The sequence below is a fragment of the Papio anubis genome, chromosome 4 (assembly GCF_008728515.1).
Source record: "Papio anubis isolate 15944 chromosome 4, Panubis1.0, whole genome shotgun sequence".
Classification (NCBI taxonomy): Eukaryota; Metazoa; Chordata; class Mammalia; order Primates; family Cercopithecidae; genus Papio; species Papio anubis.
In genome coordinates, this window is record NC_044979.1 from 91,387,608 (window position 1) to 91,402,930 (window position 15,323).

The 15,323-nt window shown below is 37.5% G+C and overlaps 1 long non-coding RNA gene across 1 annotated transcript; it reads left to right on the plus strand.

Annotated features, from left to right (window-relative positions):
- Positions 1–7,477: 7,477 nt before the first annotated feature.
- LOC103882990 lies at positions 7,478–12,539 on the plus strand. The gene is made up of 2 exons (XR_645010.4): positions 7,478–8,756; positions 12,425–12,539. It is a non-coding gene; the product is annotated as an uncharacterized LOC103882990 (long non-coding RNA).
- Positions 12,540–15,323: the final 2,784 nt, after the last annotated feature.

Sequence of the window (15,323 nt, forward strand, 5' to 3'; positions counted from 1 at the left end):
GGATAGGAATAATAAAAAAGACAAACAATAACAAGTGCAGGTGAGGATATAAAGAAATTGGAATCTTCATACATTGCTATTGAGAATGTAAAATGAGGCAGCCACTATGAAAACAGTATGGCAGTTTCTCAAAAAGTTAAACATAGAGTTATCATATGACCCAGCAATTCCACTCCTACGTATATACCCAAGAGAATTGAGAACATATGTCTACACAAAACTTGTACATAAATGTTCATGGCAGAATTATTCATAATAGCCAAAAAGTAGAAACAACCCAAATGTCTATCAACTGATGAACATATAAATGTAATGTAGTATATCCATACAATGGAATAATAGCCACCGAAAAGAATGAATTAATTATATATTGTACAACACTGATGAACCATGAAAACATGCTAGTAAAAGAAGCTAGACACAAAAGGTCAGATATTTCATGACTCCATTTATATGAAATGTCTAGAATAGGTAAATCCATAGAAAGAAAAAAATTGATTAATGGTTGCCTAGGACTGGAAAGTTTGTGGGTAAATAGGGTGTGACTGCTAATTGGTATGAGATGTTCATTTTAGAAGTGATAAAAATGTTCTGGCATTAGATAGTGGTGATGGTTGCACAAATATACTTTAAAAATCATCAGATTGTATACTTTAAAAGTATGAATTTTATGGAATGTAAGTTACATCTCAAAGTTGTTATTTTAAAATTTTTAAATCAAAGATTTAAAATTTGATTGAATATCATATGACATAAAAGAATTATTGTTAATTCTTGGTATGATAATAATATTGTGGTTATGTTTTTTAAACATGTCTTATGGAGATAATCACTAAATAATTATAAATTTTTAATTAATGGCAATTTATATTGCTAAGGGGGTACCCTATTGCTGGATTCCAATCACATGGACATGGTGGCCATGGACTCTAAATCCCAGATTCATGCTTTGATCTTGAGAAAATTTCTTTGATACTACAAAACTCAGTGTTCCCTTCCAGAAAGCAGAAATTGTTATAAGGATTGAAAACTCTTAGGGCAGTTATGAAAGCCAACAAATGGTCGTTGTTGGGGGTGGGAGGTGAATGTAGTTCTTAACTTTATTACATTGATTCCAAGACACATTTTTTTTTTCATTTTAACAACTCTGAAGCTAAGGTGCATCTAATAATCAGTGGCATTTTGTAGTTTAATTAAAATGATCTTGCTTTTTAAAAATATATAGATTTAGAGGACACAAGTGCAAATTTCTTACATGCATACATTGCATAGTGGTAGAAATTTTGCTTTCTTAATGGTACATAAAATAAAGGAGTATCTTATATTAAATGAAGATGAGAATAGTTGTTTCACTCTTATGTTCCAAGCCATGGTTTAGGCACTGAGAATGTAGCAGCAAACTGTAAAGACTAAGTACTTGCCCGTGGAGAGTTGACACTTTAGTGGAGTGAGAAGAGAGGGGACATAAATTAATAAATACTGTGTTAAGTAGCTATATGTGTTATAAAAATTAAAAAGTAGAAGATCTGCATGCAAAATGATGAAATTAGACCCTTGTCTGACACCATACACAAAAATAAACTCAAAAGCTGGATGTGGTGGAACACATCTATAGCTCCAGCTACTCAAGAGGCTGAGGCAGGAGGATTGCTTAAACCAAGGAGTTTGAGGCTATAGTGCACTATGATTGCACCAGTGAATAGGCACTGCACTCCAGCCTGCACAATATAGCAAGACTTTGTGTCTAAAGAGAAAGAAAGAACTCAAAATGGATTAAATAACTAAACGTAAGATCTGAAATTATAATACTCCCAAAAGAGAACGTAGAAGAAAAGTTCCTTTACATTGGCCTTGGCAATAGTTTTTTGGCTATTACACCAAAAGCTCAGGTTACAAAAGCAAAAGTAAATAAATGAGATTTCATCGAACTAAATTTTCTGCACAGCAAAGGAAACAATCAACAAAATGAAACAGCAATCTATGGACTGAAAAAAGTGTTTGCAAACCATACATTTGATAAAGTGATAGTATCCAAAATTCATGCAACTTAATAGTAGACAAACAAATAACTTGATTTAAAAATGGGCAAAGGACACAAATAGACATTTCTCCTCAGAAAACATAAAAATGGTCAACAGGTGTATGAAAAGGTGGTCAACATCATCAATTATCAGGGAAATGCAAACCAAAGCTACTGTGAGTCATCACCTCACATTCGTTGACGTGGCTATTGCCAGTCAAGAGATAACAAATGTTGGAGAAGGTGTGAAGGAAAGGAAACCCTTGTACATGGTCACTAGAAATATAGATTAGTGCGACCTTTATAGAAAACGGTATGGAGGTTCCTAAAGAAATTAAAACTGTAACTAACTACCATACGACCCAGCAATTCCTCTTCTGAGTACATAACCAAAGGAAGTGAAATCACCACCTCCTAAAGACATCTGCACTCCTATATTCACAGCAGCATTATTCCTAATAGCCCAGAACTGGACACAAGCTGACTCCATCAACGAATGTATAAATTGTTATATATATGTATACATATATAGTGAAATATTACTCAGCCTTAAAAAAGAAGATCATGCCATTTGCCAGACATTAATAAACCTGGAGAATGTTATGCTAGGTGAAATAATCCAGACACAGAGAGAAAAATGTTGAAGGCTGTAACTTTTATGTGAAATCTAAAAAAAAAATTCAAATATACAGATATACAGAGATAGAGAATAAAACAGTGGCTGCTAGGGGCAGGGGAGGAGTGGGATAGAAATGAGGAGATCTAGGTTAGAGGATAAAAAGTAACAGACATGGGGCATGGTGACTCACGCCTGTAATTCCAGCACTTTGGGAGGCTGAGGCTGGCGGCTCACTTGAGGTCAGGAGTTCGAGACCAGCCTAGCCAACATGGTGAAACCTCATCTCTACTAAAAATACAAACATTAGCCAGGCATGGTGGCATGCACCTATAACCCCAGCTACTCAGGAGGCTGAGGCAGGAGAATCGCTTTAACCCGGGAGACAGGAGTTGCAGTAAGCCAAGATCGTGCCATCGCACTCCAGCCTGGGCTACAGAGCCAGACTCCATCTCAGGGGGAAAAAAAAAAGGTAGCAGATATATAGGATGAACAAGTCCGGAAACCTAATGTATAACATGAGGATTATAGTTTTAAAAAATTGTACTGTTCTAGGGATTTCTGCTAAATGAGTAGATTTTAGCTGTTCTTGTCACAATGAAAGGGTAACTATGTGAGATGATGGATATGTTAATTTGCTTCAGTAGAGTAACCAATTTACTATTTATGTATCCAACAACCTCATGGTTTATACCCTAAATAAACAATGAAATTGATTTTAAAAAATAAAAAATGAAATAAAGGGATTAGAGTATAATTGGCTATTCTTTTATATAGGGTATTCAGAGAAGTGTTCTCTGATTAGGTAATATTTGAGCAAAAACTGGAAGATAATTAAATAATCGTTACTAAAATACTTTGTAAAACTTTGTGAAAAGGCGAAGAAGCATTTTCTCTCATTATGCTGTAAAACCATCGTATTCTTGATTAGCCCCTAGAAAAAAAATAATTGGCTCAGTCTCTGTCATTATGAAGTTTCATGGGCTTGTCTAAGAGACAGACATGGAAACATTAATTGCCATGCAATATAATAGCTACTAATATAGAAAACTCTAATACCTCTCTGGAAACATAGGAGGCAGACCATGATAGAAGCCTTCACAAAAATATAATTTGAGCTGCAGACTTTAAAATATTTTAATTAAAAATATTTTTAGAGAAAAAGTGTATATACAGAAAAGCACACACACACACACACAAATCACCCCCATTGCGTATTTTTTGTTTTGACATATAAAATGAGAAATAAAAGTCTCTCTCATTACCACCAGAGTTGGCAAATTTTTTCAGTAAAGGGTGAGATAGCAAATATTTTAGGCTTTGCAGACCGGACAGTGTCTGTCACAACTATTCAACTCTGCCAATAAAGTGCAAAAGTGCCATAGACAATACGTAAACAAATGAGCTCATTGTGGTCCAGCAAATTTATAATGACAAAAACAAGGCAGGGCCGGGCATAGTGGCTCATGCCTGTAATCCCAGCACTTTGGGAGGTGGAGGAAGGCAGATCACGAGCTTAGGAGATGGAGACTATCCTGGCCAACATGGTGAAACCCCGTCTCTACCAAAATACAAAAAATTAGCCAGGCGTGGTGGTGCATGCCTGTAGTCCCAGCTGCTTGGGAGGCTGAGGCAGGGGAATTGCTTGAACCCAGGAGGCGGAGGTTGCAGTGAGCTGAGACTGTACCACTATACTCCAGCCTGGGCAACACAGCAAGACTCCATCTCAAAAAACAAAAAAAAAAAAGAAAGAAAAAAAGAAAACAGGCCGGGCGCGGTGGCTCAAGCCTGTAATCCCAGCACTTTGGGAGGCCGAGACGGGCGGATCACGAGGTCAGGAGATCGAGACCATCCTGGCTAGCACGGTGAAACCCCATCTCTACTAAAAAATACAAAAAACTAGCCGGGCGAGGTGGCGGGCGCCTGTAGTCCCAGCTACTCGGGAGGCTGAGGCAGGAGAATGGCGTAAACCCGGGAGGCGGAGCTTGCAGTGAGCTGAGATCCGTCCACTGCACTCCCGCCTGGGCGACAGAGTGAGACTCCGTCTCAAAAAAAAAAGAAAAAAAGAAAAAAAGAAAACAGGCAGGCAGCTACATTTGAACACAGTTTGTCAATCCCTGCCATACCTAGAAACTAGGTATAAGGAGTGCAGTGTATAACTCATTTGTTCTGTTTTAACTAAAACCTAAAGGATGAGTAAAAGAAGATAGTAGGTCACAGGAGGAACCATATAATCAAGACACATTGAAAGTCACATGTACTTACACTCATGAAAAAATTAAAAATAAAAAAATTCATGGAATATTCAGAGAATTGTACATAGTTAATATGGTTAGACCTCATTATTATTATTTTTATTTTATTTTATTTTTATTTTTTGAGGCAGAGGTGGGAGGATAGCTTGAGCCCAGGAGTTTGAGACCTGCCTGGGCAATACAGCGAGACCCCATTCTCCCCTGCCAAAAAAAAAAAAAAGATGGAGTCTCACTCTGTCATCCAGGCTAAAGTGCAGTGGCACGATCTCAGCTCACTATAGCCTCCGCCTCTGCCTCCGCCTCCTGGGTTCCAGTGATTCTCCTGCCTCAGCCTCCGTGGTAGCTGGGATTACAGGTATGGAGCACCACACCCGGCTAATTTTTGTATTTTTAGTGGAGATGGGGTTTCACCATGTTGGCCAGGCTGGTCTTGAACTCCTGACCTCAGGCGATCTGCCAGCCTCCGCTTCCCAAAGTGCTAGGATTACAGGCATGAGCCACCATGCCCAACCAGACCTGATGTTTTATAAGCTAAATCCCACTATTCCTGTGTAGTAATAAATTAATGCCAGTCTTCTTGTATCTTACTGGGGGAACGAGGAAGAAATGACTAGAGACATTTCAATTTCAACTTTTTCCTCCGTTGTGCCTTTTGAGTCTAAGTTACCTGTGAGTGAAAGAAGTGTTCATACGTCCAATTAGAGGCATTTTCTAGTGTTCGGATACGAACAAAACAAGCGTTACAGCTTTAACATCCTCATTTCCCCCTTGGCTTCAACTATATTTCTAAAGATCTCTGATCCTGACATGGGTTTTCAGCTCTGCCATATTTACTCCCAAATCTTAACACTCATTAGCTTATCTGAAATCTGTTTTATTGCTTTTTTTTTTCACACTCAAGCGAGACGATCTGGAACGTTCTGAGTGATTCCTGTAGTCCTGCATATCTATGCCAACAGTTTATTCCCAGCAACCCCTACATTTCTCTTCCGCTACCAGTATGGCTAATTATGTAAACACAGTCAAGTAATGATGTGCATCACTTACCAAGAAGATCTCTCAATAGGAAAATAAATTCAAGTAGCCGAGCTTTTCAAGGATCTTTTAGAACTGTTCTGATGTCTTTGGGCAAATATGTATATTATCTCTTGAAATAGCTGTGCCTAAGATGATGGTGGCAGTTCAGGCATCAGAGGCAGACATGGATTTGAGTTCTAGCTACCTATAACTATAGTAGTTTACTCTTCTGTGCCTCATCTGTAAAACGGAATATTTAATTACTTCACAAAGTTGTGATATCAAAAAACTTAGTGAAAGTTTGGACTGGTATCCAGCAGGTCACAGGGGCATAAGTATTAAGCTCCTTCATCATCATTAATTAATATGTCCACCTATTCATAAAGCTTAAATATAGCTGTATGTATCAAAATATGAAAAAAAAAAATCTGGGCTGGTTGTGGTGGCTTATGCCTATAATCCCAGCACTTTGGGAGGCTGAGGAGTTCAAGACCAGCCTGGACAACATAGGGAGATCCACTCTCTCTATATATATACATTTAAAACTCTGTCTTCATCCATAGTGTAGAGTGATTTGATGCTTAAAGTAACTAAAGTGCTTTGGGATTTAAAAAAATTAGAGTATCATTTAAATCATCTTGAAAAAGAAAGATAAGATGAAAGGGGGGCAGGTAGAGGAGAAATTAAAATAACATTCCTATCCCAGCTTCCTTTGATTCAGTATTTCATCATAAGCCTTAACACACTCATAATTTTAGTAAAATATTATTTATTTCTAGCCCTACTGTCTCTTCTCTTGCTTTTTTCTCTTCTTTCATTCTGCCTTTAACTCATGTTACTTTGCTGTATTTTACATTCATCTGTAAGCTCCCTCAAATCCGTTTTGGAACACAGAGGGATATAAATAAAATAAAATAGTGTGTGCTGGACATGGCAACTTCAGAAGGAGAGCCCAAGAAATCATAATTCTTAACAGTGCCTAACCCATAGTTCCAGCCCATAATCTGTGGTCTGTTGGGCAACAAAACCAACATTTGCCTTTTCCTAGACTTCTCTAATTTTAAAAATTATAATAGCTACCATCTATTAAGTACTTAATATGTGCTCTGTGATGGCTGCTAGTCTAAGATCTCGGTTATCTCATTTAATTTCCCCAATAATTCTAGGAAGCAGGTAATAATTCCCAATGAACAACCAAGGAAATGGAGTGACAAAGAAACCGAGTCCGTTTCTCAAGGTCACGCACCTGCTGAATGGTGAGCTAGGGTCCCTCTGAAGGCAGCCTGACTCCAAATCTGTTTCTCTCTTAGCCACTATGTATTACAATTCATAGGGGAATTAAAAAGTCCTCATAAAGATCTTAATTTTTTTTTTTTTTTTTTTTTTTTAACGAGACACTGTCTCGCTCTGTCACCCAGGATGGATTTCAGTGGCACAATCTTGGCTCACTACAACCTCCGCCTCCTGGGTTCAAGCAATTCTCCTGCCTCAGCCTCCTGAGTAGCTGGGATTACAGGCATGTGCTACCATGCTCCGCTACTTTTTGTATTTTTAGTAGGGACGGGGTTTTGCCATGTTGTTTAGGGTGATCTCAAACTCCTGGCCTCAAATGATCTACCCACCTCAGCCTCCCAAATTGCTGGGATTACAGGCCTGAGCTGCTGCACTCAGCTGGTCTTAGCAACACTTTTACAATTCTTCCTTTATTTGGTTTTAGCTTCATAGATATTGATAAATCATATAAAAGATCATTCTTTTACACTCTATTATAAGTTAATTTTCTGCACATAAAGTTGTTCTTTTTCTTTAAAAATAGTAAAAAATAAGAAAGTTGTTATTCATCCTTTCTTCAATATATTCTTCAAAAATTTCAATACAGATTTTACGTGGCTAGGAAACAGAAAGAATGAGTGAAAATAGCCTGCTCTTTCAAACATTCAAATCAATTCAACAAAATATTCACAGAGACATCGCCATAGCAGACCAAATGACAGACCCTGGGGCTATGCAGAGTCGGGTTCTTTGGTTTCATGGTGCCTATGTCCGATGGGGGGTCCAGATATTAAACATGAAGTGATATCTTCATTCATTAGTGCGGCTATAACAAAATATCACAACCTGGGTAATTTATAAAGAAAAGAAATGTATTTTCTCACAGTTCTGGAGGCTGGTAAGTCCAAGATCAAAGTACTGGCTGGTGACGGATGAAACAGTCTCTTCTGCCTCCAAGATGGTACTTTGGTGCTGCAACCTCCAGAGGGGAGCAAAGCTGTATCATCACATGTCAGTTGGCAGAAGGACAAGCTAACCAAATGCTTTGCAAAGCTTCTTTTATAAGGGCCTTAATCTCATTCAGGAAGAAGGAGCCCTCATGGCCTAATCTGTTAAAGGTCACACCTCTTAATCCTATTACATTGTCCATTAATTCTGAACATCTGAATGTTGGAGGGGACATATTCAAATCCTGGCAAGCAATAATGTTGTGAGAGAGAGTGATAATGACTCAGGGTTCTCTGAGAGTCAGGGGATGGGTACTATACCCAGATGAGTAATTTAGGATTGTACTCATTTCCTCAGGCTTCCTACTGAAAAGGTTGCCTTGGTTGAGGTCTTTTGAAAGATGTCATGAGAGAGGAAGTGGAGGCTTTCAGGGTATTGCGTTTTAGTCAGCTCAGGATGTCATAACAAAGTGGCCTAGCAACAGAAATTTCTTTCTTAAAGTTCTAGAGGCTGTGAAGTTCAAGATGAAGGTGGCAGCATGGTTAGTTTCTGGAGAGGGCTCTCTTCCTGGCATGTAGATGGCTGCCTTCTCACTCGTGTTCTCACCTGCCAGGGAGAAAGAGAAACAGTGAGTTCTCTAGCTTCTCTTCTTATATGTACACTAGTACTATAAAATCAGGGTCCTACTTTTATAACCTCATTTAACCTTAATTACCTCCATAAAGGCCTTATCTCCAAATATGGTCACATTGGGTGTTGAGACCTCAACATATGAATTTTGAGGGACGCAAATATTCAGTCCATAACATATGAGTAGGGGGAGGGAAGAGTGACAGAGTTTGAGCATGGAGAGGTTTCAGGAAGAAAATATAGAACTGAGACCCTGTTGATTTCAAGAATCTGAACATAATTCCATAATTAAGGTGTTTGAATACTAGAAGGTTAATGAGTTCAGCAAAAGTTTAGGCTTTATCCAAAGGGCAACAATGAGGAGAAATCATAGAAATGCTTTACCACAGAAGGGAGAAAACATCATATAATTCTTGAGGAGCCTTATTATAGTGAGGAGGATAGCAGAGGGGCAAGCTGGAAGGCATACAGTTGAAGAGATTGTAGTTTCAGGCTAGAGGCACTGAGGACAGAAAGCAGTGGGGAGATTAGGGAGAGATGTTTAGGGGGTCAAAACAGCAGGATTTTGAGGTAAATTCAACTCTGTGAAAGAGGGGAAGGGGAAGGGCGAGATGTCCAAGATGGCGTCCAGGCTGCTGGCTGGGTCTTCTCCAGCAGTTGGTGCTCCAGGAGAGAGGAAACAGGCATTAGATATAGAACACAAAAAGAGAATTGTCTGTGTCCCAGGCAGCACAGTGAGAAAACTCTCCCCTACTTGCTAAGAGCCCCAAGCATAGCTGGAGTCTCTGGCGGCCAGAGCTTTCTGTCACTTAGCTTGCCTTTTATAGCCACCTTTAAGCCTTAAAGTTTAAAAACTAATGACGCCTCACTGGTGTCTATTTATTAGCTTTCACCAATTTCCCCATGGGCTCGTGTTCTGAGTATTGGTTTTATCTTCTTTGGTATATTCCTCTAAGTACATGGAGATCCAGGCTATGAGAAACAGACCTCTGTGATCTTGTCAGTGGTCATTGATTAGCTGAGCAATCGGGAAGCCAGGAGATCTTAAATTTATTTTCCAAAATATGTCTAGATTAAAAAGTAGTTAAATATAATAAGAAGTAATGTTTATTCAGTGTTAGCAGATATCAAGTACCAGGCCAAGACGTGTGTGTGATATATATATATATATAAAATTTAATCCTGATAGCCACTCTCTAAGTCATATTATCCCATCTTACAGATGAAAACATTTGAGATTTTGGATTCAAATGACTTGCAAGTTAATCACATAGCTGAGAAGTCAAATTCAGGCAGACTGACTCATAATGCTCAAATCGTAATTTTTATGCCATTTTGTTTCTCCATTTTTTTTTTGATAGTTTAACAACTGAGAATTTTAAACATTTTGTCCATTAAATTGTAGCATATGTGTTGTGATTTAAAATAACTTTCTTATTATATTAATAGAGACTCATTGTGAGAAACTTGAAAAATATAAGGAAAATAAAAATCATCCATAATCTTATCAACTGAAGATAACGATTATCACAATTTTGATGTATTTCATGCCAGTATTTTTGGTACTTTTTTATAGTTGAGATCAGTGTTTATAAATTATAATCATGCTTTTTCATTTAAATTATAAATATAATCATTTCTCTGTGCTATTAAGCATGATTTACAAACGTTATTTTCAATGACTGTAAAATATTTCATTACATGGATATATTATAATTGATGTAACCATTGAAGCATTTTTGAACATTTAGTTTTTTTCTGTTTTACTACTATAAATAATGCATTCAATATTTCAAATTATTTCCTTAAAAAATAATCACTAGAAGTATAATTATTGCTTCAAAAAGGGTAGGCACACAAAAAAAGCAGGGGTAGGCACATTTTGAAGGCTCTTACTATTTTCCAAAAACAGTGAAACAGTAGACACTCAGCCAGGAGTAGAAATTCCTGTCTCACTATAGCCTTACCAGCACCAAGTACTATCACTTTTTATTTTTTATTTATTTATTTATTTACTTTTTGAGATGGAATCTCACTCTGTCGCCCAGGCTGGAGTGCAGTGGCGCGATCTCGGCTCACTGCAAGCTCCGCCTCCCGGGTTCACGCCATTCTCCTGTCTCAACCTCCCGAGTAGCTGGGACCACAGGCGCCCGCCATCAGACCCAGCTAATTTTTTGTATTTTTAGTAGAGACGGGGTTTCACCGTGTTAGCCAGGATGGTCTCGATCTCCTGACTTCGTGATCCACCTGCCTCGGCCTCCCAAAGTGCTGGAATTACAGGCGTGAGCCACTGCGCCCGGCCTGATATCTTTATTAAAAATTTCATTTAAAGTCCTATTTCCTTGAGTACAGACGACATTTAACATTGTTATATGCCCTTGCGGTTGTTTTTATCTTTTCTTGATTTTTTTTCTTTTCCTGTTCCTTATCCATTGTCTTTTCATTCATTTAACAAATATTTATTGAGCAACTATTATGTGCTAGGCTTTATCTAAAACTCTGAAAATACAGTAGTAAAGAAGATAGGCATGATCTCTGCTCTTGTGGTGTTGATAGTCCTAGGAGAAGGCATATAATAAACGAATTAAAAAGTTAAGAAAAACATCTGACAGTAAAAGAGTTTTGCACGCTGTTTACTTTAAAAAGACAAAGAATGATTTGGTATCATTATAAAAACAGTTTTGATCTAACAGACGCGCTGCAAAGATCTTGGGGAATCCCTGGCATTCCTAGGCCATATTTTGAGAACCACTGTGGTAGGGAATGACTTGCTACTTTGGATTGGGTGTCTAGAAGAGGTCTCTCTGAGAATATGACACTTAACCCAGGATTCAAGCGATGTTAAAGAACTGTAGTGTGTGTTGGGCGCGGTGGCTCATGCCTGTAATCCTAACATTTTGGGAGACCAAGGCGGGCAGGTCACCTGAGGTCAGCAGTTCAAGACCAGTCTCACCAACATGGAGAAACCCTGTCTCTACTAAAAATAGAAAATTAGCTGGGCCTGGTGGAGCATGCCTGTAATCCCAGCTACTTAGGAGACTGAGGCAGGAGAACCGCTTCATCCTGGGAGGGGAAGGTTGCAGTGAGATGAGATTGCACTCCATTCTGGGCAATAAGGGCGAAACTCCATCTAAAACAAAAACAAAAACAAAAACAAAAAAAAACTCTGGTGTGAATGTGTGAATGTCAAAGGGAAGAACATGCTGCTGAAAAGGTATAGCATGGGTGAAAGCCCAAAGGAGGGAATGGGCAGAGTTTGTTGGAGAAACACAAGTAAGACCAGTGTGTCAATCTTAATAATATGCCTTTCTATAGGATTTTTAAGAGAAATTTTACTATATGCAATTTTAGTTTGATAGACTGAACTTAGACCCCAAACCTTCAGAACGACGTACCTCTTATTCACTAATTAGAGAAAGGAAAGCAATGGAATCACTTTTGTCACAATGGGTAAGTAAGTGGCACACGGTGATGAATGTGAAGTTAAATATCCCACATTTAGGAACTCAGTACCCACCACAAAGGTTTATAGCAACATTTAGCATTCATTTCACATAGTTGCCTTTGTTAGTTTTTAAGTCAAGAATGGTTGGCCGGAAAATTCCCACTTTTTTGTCTTAGCAACTTAGTAAAACTTAGATCTCAATCAAGTTTCTTTTTTATCAGATAGAAGAAGATGTGGACAAACCAGGCCGCTGCTGCACCCTTCCGTTCATGAAGCCAGACTTACCTATATGAGTCTCCACATCACTCCAGAAATTAAAACAATAGAATGCCATTAGCCCAATGACCTGCCGGCATTTCAGTTCTGGATCTAATGCAAGATTCCCAGTAGAAAACTAAATATTAGGATATAAATGGGACACCAAAATTAAGCACTAGTCTGCTTTGGTGTTTGAGGTCTACTAGGCAGATATAGACCAAAAACACAGTAAACTAAGACACCTGTGGAGCCATGGAATGTTAAAAAGCACCCCAAATTCCAGCCATTGCTCTTATGACCAAAGAAGTCAAGGCACCAGTCTTACAGTTTTTGCATACATGTGTCTTAACTAATTAGCCAAATGTTTCCAGGGCTCTTGTTAAATACAGATTCCTGGAACTAGCCTCAGCTCTACAGAGTTGGAATCTCCAGGGAAGAGCCCTGGGAATCCCTCTTTTAAGTAACTATTCTACTTGATTCTTATCAAGCAAGTTTGATTACACTGACTTAGTTCTTTTGAACTGTTCGCCAACAATCCCTACCTGCTATTAGAAAACTGGCCAGCCACCAGGGGTACCACCGCAGCAGGATTTCCCGGGATTCTTGATAAGAATCACCTATTTGATTAAATACAGTTTCCTGGGCCCAATCCTACTAGCTGGATTAGGATTTTCAGGAAAGAAACCTGGGACTCTACCTTTTAGTGACAGCTCTGTCATTCCTACCACCAGGCAAGTGGTATTAACCCTGAAACTAATTATACTTGAATCAGATAGTAAATGAAATCAATGAAGCTGAATATAAATAATTTTGTAATTCTGAGCTTTCCAAGTGTGGTTCCATTTAAATCGTATCATCAGATGGAGGCATTCTATGCTTCCATTTATATAAAGCACAAAGCAACCAAAGCTAATGTGTGCTGTTAAAAATTCAGAAAGTGATTAGCCTTGGGGGCTTGGTGATTGGAAAGAGACAGTAGGGGGCTTTCTGTGGAACTGTAAATGTTCCCTTTCTTTATCTGGCATTGGTTTAACAGGTATGGTCTGTTTGCAAAACTTCATCAAATTATATGTATGTATATGTACATATTTAATGTATAGTGTGTGTATATATATTATACACATCTGTGTATGTATATATGTGTACTTATACATCAATAAAAATATTTCTCAGAAAGATTTAAAGGTGGAGGCATTATAAAGTTTGGTTGAAAAATAAAGAAAAACATATATGCCAAGAATGGCTCCTAAATCAGCATTTTTATCAATATTAAAGATATTCAACCCAAATATATGTGGATTTAAGATTATGTGTTTTACCCCTGGAAAAATAAAATGCCTGCTCTAAACCCTGAGGGTTCCTGTTTCTGGGAGGTAAGGTTTTCCTAAAGTTCAAGTTTGATATCAACCTTTGTATTGTTTTAAGTATAGAAAAAGAAATTCACAAATTTGGACCCAGAAGCTAAATCTCTACCTCTGAATTTGGGGCACCAGATGGCCAAACACCACTTATTTATTTTTAGCCTCTTGTGAAAAAATTAGTTGTAACAATTGAATGAACTACTTTTTTTTTAATTTTCCACAAAAATTTAAATTTATTTTTAAATTGCCTAATTAAAACAATGCCAATAAAATTTTGGAATACAAAAATACATAAAATCTTAAAACTATACAATTATTAACATTTTTGCCTATTTCACTTTTTAAAAGAGGTATGATTTTTACCTGGCATATTAACTATAATTAATAATTTGTGTCCTGCTTTTTAAACTTAATATATAATTTGCTTATTTAATTATGCTTACAGTTTATTTTCTGCACCCCTCCTTCAACTAGAATATAAGTGTTACAAAGATAGGACAAAGGTTCATGCTTATTTTGTTCAGTGATATCTTTCAAGTGCTTAGAACAACACCTGGTACATTTTGGTGCCCAGCAAATATTTTTTTTGTTGATATAATGTTGAGCATATTATATATGTGTACATATATTAAATGTTGAGCATATTATATATAAAAAGATATATGTGTGTATATAAAAAGACATATGTGTATATTTACACACACATATACATCTTTTTGTATTGCTATAGTTTTCCAACTTTTCTTTCAAATAAATTTTATTCTTCACTCTTGAGAAGAGTAATCCTGTAAAAAAATTATTCCTACTCAATGTTCTACATTTAACATTTCACAAGACCATCTCATCTTTAATACTCTTTAAGTCAGAAACTGGTTGCAAATTCGAATGCTTCTAAGCTTAGCCAGTTAAATAAGTGATCATCTAGGGTGTGAAAGAGGGTTGCAATAAGGAGTGGTGGGATCTGTGGAAAACTTAAGAGTGTACCTCCTACCATATCCAGAAGGGGCAGCAGTCATTCATCTCTAGTCAATAATTTCCATGCAAGAATTAGAGTCCAGTGACTGCTGGATCATCTGATTTTTCATGAGAAGACAGAAATGTGAAATTTTACCTGTGTGCTTCTGATCTTCAGTATTGCCAACTAAATCTAATTTTCATAAAACATTGTGCAAATTTACACACTCGGCCTTACAAAATGAATCCTAGGGTACAATGTGATACCACTTTACATCCATTAGGATGGCTATTATTAAAAAACAAACAAAAAGCCTCCAGAAAATAACAAGTATTAGTGAGGATGTAAAGGAATTGGAACCCTTGTGCTTAGCTGGTGGGAATGTAAAGTGACACAGCCTGTGGGAAATTGTATAATAGTTCTTCAAAAAATTACACACAAAATTACCATATGATCCAGCAATTTCACTACTTGGTATATAACCAATAGTTGAAAGTCTCTAAGATATTTGTACACATGTGTTCATTGCAGCATATTCATTTATTT